Here is a 4,626-nt window from a genome sequence, read left to right on the forward strand (position 1 = left end):
ACAGGCAGAACTTGCTCAACAAAACCTGCTTGGTGACGCCGAGTTTGGATTCCACCAGGATCACTTAGCTCTTGGCATCATTACAGGCTGGTTCAAAGTCGGGAAAGACAACTGATTTCCAGAGGGGTGATGAGAGTGACAACCTTTGATGTCAAGGCTGCATTCGATTGTGTATCTCATCAAGAGGACCTGGCAAAAATGGAATCAAATGGAATCCATGGAAACATCTCTGATGGTTAGAGTTATTCGTGAGACTGAGGAAACTGTTCGTGATTGTTGCAGGTCAGTCATCTCAGCTCCAGGATACCTCTGCAGTAATGCACAAGATAGTGCCCTGTGCCCAACCATTTTCTGGTGCGTAATCAATGTCCTTGCCTGCAGCACAATGTCACATGTGGAATATTCACCAATGAATGCACAATGTTCTGCACCGTTCAGATACTGAAGGAGTCCAAATACAACAAGGTCGAGAAAATAATTGGGTTTAGGGTGAGAAGTCATAAGTAGCATTTGCACTACACGAATGCCAGGTTCGAACCATCACCAATCAGTGACAACCCAAACAAAACCCATTTGTGTGCTCAATGGTGTTAACATCACTGAATCACCGACTGTCAACATCCTGAGGTTATCACTGACCAGAACCAGAAGTTGACTCACCACTTAAACAAAACGGCTGTAAGAACAAGCCAGAAGTGACGAATACAAGCCAGAAGCGGTGAGTAGCTTACTCCGTGCTTCCCTAAAGCCTGTCCAAAACCTACAAGTCACAAGTCAGGAGTGTGATGGATTACGCCCGACGTGCCTGGATAAATGCGGCCCCCAAAACACGCAAAATGCTTGACAATATCAGGACAAAGAAGGACGCTTAATTGGCACTCTATCCGCAAGCATTCACTCCCTTTACCAACGAATCTCATCAGCAGCAGTGTGCACTTTCAACAAAGACACTGTAGAAATTCACCAAATATTCTCAGACCGCACCATCCAAACACATGGGCACATCCATCGAGTGGAATAAGGGAGGCAGATATATGAGAACACGCTACTTCTAAGTTTCTACCCAAGCCACTAACCATTCTGAATTGGAAATTTTGTGCCGTTCCTTCATTTGGACCGGAGCTATGTACAATCTATATTAACGATTTCAATACAGAAATAGAAGGGTCTATAGACAAATTTGCGGACAACACAAAAATGGGCGGGATAATAAATTGCAAGGAGGAAATAAAACCTTACAAATGAATATAGATAGATGAGGAGAGTGGGCCAAAATGTTGTCGATGAAGTTTAACGTGAATAAGTGCGGGGTCATGAATTTGGGTCGAAAATTGTTAAGGCGAGTTATTATTGTTGGATCATAACGTTTTAATTTCTTCCCCATGGCATGGTGGTTCAACGCATAGCAGGACTCCAGCGGTTAAAGCGGAAAGCTCACCACCATCTTCTCAAGATTAATTAATGATGTGCAATAAATTCTGTCGATCCCACGATGTAGCATCCTCCCAATGAATAATGTAAAAAGAAAAACTCGAAATAACACCTTGCGTTCTTTTGTCCTGCTGCATTCTGTGCTTCGTGCACATGTAAAACAGTGTCGTGGTGTTGCAGCTTTCTCCATTGAAATAACATTTTGTTGTTTCGTTCTCCCTTCGAAAATGAACAACTTCACATTATCCCATATTTTTCACCATTTACCTTTTTTTTGCCCACTCATCTGAAATATCAGTATCTTTCTAAAGCCTGCTTCTGCCCCTTGCATAAATTGCATTTAAACCGGTTTAGTAGTCTGCAATTCAGGTGACAGAACGTTAAATTTCTTGCCCCAAGTTATTAATATCATGCAGGTCCTATCTTCTGAAGCTAATCCCTCGCCTGTGGTGTGGTACCTTTTGGTTAAACCACTATCAGCTGTCTGCCAATAGTTAAACATTTCTTATGAGCCGCTGACGTTTTCTTCATTGTTTGGCTCTGAAACGGAGCCAGTCGCCATCCTGTCTGGCATTCTTTCACAAGCTGCTTCGAAACTGTGTGGTCATTGTAAACCAACAGCTTACTCACTGTCTGAGTTGCAGCAAACGTTTGAAGGCTATCGGTATGGTAGCCTTCATTGCAAGAGGTTTGAAGTTCAGAAGAGCCTGTGTGAGAGTACCGCTTCAGTACTGTGTGTAGTTCTGGTCTCTTTACCTCAAATAGTAGATTTTCAGCAGAGCTGGAATGCCCATTGAGAGGGTTCTGTCAATGAAATGATGGTTGACGTGATCATCCTCACGTCTGTTTTCTTGCTGTTTTCCCAAAACCTTTGATACCATTCCTGATTAAAAAATCTCTGAATCACAGCGTTAAGTGAACTTAAGGTCCACAGCCCCTGGCTGTAAATGACTCTGAGGATTTGCTGCCACCTGAGAGAAGAAAACACTTTTCCTCTCTGCATGAAATGGGCAACCCCTTATTCTGATATGTTATCCTGTGGTCGTAGAGTTTCTGACAAAAGGAAACAGCCTATCGTCATCTGAGTTGTCAAGTCCGCTGAGAATCTGGTATATTTAAATGTAGTTGCCTCTAGTTCTTTGAAACGTCAATGAGTACACGACCAACAACTGAACCATTCCACATCAGATAGTCCCTCCTGTGATTAGTTTAGGAAACCTTTTCATGAGCATGGTGGGCAAGTAGGATCAGAGTGCATGGCTGAAGTCAAGAGTGTGCTCCACCCTTCAGCTACTGTCAGCCTGTACAGGAACCAGTTCTCCAAGTGGGACGTGTCTTCAAGACTTCTGCGTAGCTTTTCAGGGCTCTGCAAGAGGCACCAACTGTCGTTCAGTTCACTAAAGATCTGAATCAGTCATGATGCCGCTGAGAACCGTTCTGGTGGAACTGCATAAAGCATTGCTCAGGTTACAGGCTGAGTGGAGGGCGCAGTTCTGGAATCCACGTTTTAGGAGGGGTGTGATAAAACTGCGGCGTAACGTGAAGGTGGGAACCAGGTCGTGGTTGATAGAGCAGATTAGCTGTCGTGTTGCCTGAATTTAAGAGTTTCTGGTGTGAACAGAACTTGAAAAAACTGAATATGTTTTCACAGAAGAAAGCATCTTGAGTGATGACATGATAGTTTTCTATAAAAGATGAAAACAATTGACAGGTCGCAGAAACAACTGTTCTGCCTTATTGTGCGATCAAAGACAGGAGATATTGATCTACAGTAAAGGGTAAACGATTTAGAGGGGACGAGGAATTTGATTTTTGCTCAATAGGTGGTGAGATTCTAGAACTATGAGGGTGGTGAATATAAGGTCCATTACATCCAAAAAGTATTGAGAAGACCGTACAGAGATGCATCTTGGATCCAAGTCCGTTGCTCTCTGAAAGTACCGTGGAAAAAGCCTGACACCATACGTTACGAAGAAGGTTTTGATCCCAGACGGCATTCAGTGCAAGTTTACAATGACGATACTTGAATTTTGGATGTTTACACACTGAGGAGAGACGAGAGCAATTGGGCCTTATTACTCTCGAAATTAGAAGGTTAACGCTAATTGTTGGGCTCAGCCAGTGACGCCCACGTGGTAGTCTAAGAGTCAGGGGCAGGCCATTCAGGAGAGATGATAGAGAACAATTCTGGAGACAAAGAATATTCGAGATTTGGGAATCTCTTCCTCAAACAGCAGTCGATGCTAATGCAATTTTTAAATTTATAACTGAAAGAGACATGCTTATAAAATTTACCAAGGGTATCAAGGTTATGTGCCCAGGGCAGGCAAATGTAGTTATCCACATATCAGCCACGATTTTGTTGAGTGGCTGACAGGGGTCGACTGGTTGAATAACCACCTCCTGTTCCTAAGTAGAACTGATTTTTGATCTCTGTCATTTCATTCAATAGTGAGGTCAGTGTCTCTGTTCCGTTTATGATCCATTTATACTTAGGTTCCTGCTGTCGTCAGTCTCACTTAGTAAGCTACATCTTAATAGAACCTGAAGTGCAGCCAGTCGCTATTGTGTCCATAATTAATAATACCGCAGTAATCTATGAGCTCATAAGAAGTGGAACTTTGTTCGAATGTAAACATTCTCCCTCTCAGAATCACAACAGAGATGTGGGTGACACTGGTGTTGCTGCTTGGAACTCTGGTGTTAATGGAAGCTAATGTTATTGGTACGTACATTTGTTGACCTTGCATGTAGAGGTTTTTGCATCTTCCATCGGCAAACAGAGGTACCTCGGGTTGGAACAATGGCCACTGTGGTCTTAAAGTTTTTGCTTCTGTTCGGTTGGATCATGTGTGTTCCTTCCATCTGCCCACACAGTTTCCATAATTATGGAAAAGAAGCATTATTCCACTCAGAACGTTACTGATTGGAATTCCCAGGCTGTTGTAACATTATGCCCATGCATTCTTTCTCATTGCAATCATTATTGGCCAAGGAGCTGTTCCCTGCCACGTCAGGCGTCCCATCGACATACTGCACTACAGTAACAGCGAGTTCTTGTACACACACAGTGTCCCTTTCTCTGAGCTGGGAGGATCTTTATTCAGGTCCTAATGGATTCACGGGTGAACAATAGTTTCGCTGAAGAGGCTGATTTGAATGCAGCTTCGCCACAATTTGTGACATATTCATGGC

The sequence above is a fragment of the Chiloscyllium plagiosum genome, unplaced genomic scaffold, assembly GCF_037043375.1.
Source record: "Chiloscyllium plagiosum isolate Xiang-an unplaced genomic scaffold, Cpla_swu_hap1 HiC_scaffold_41, whole genome shotgun sequence".
In the NCBI taxonomy this organism is placed as follows: domain Eukaryota; kingdom Metazoa; phylum Chordata; class Chondrichthyes; order Orectolobiformes; family Hemiscylliidae; genus Chiloscyllium; species Chiloscyllium plagiosum.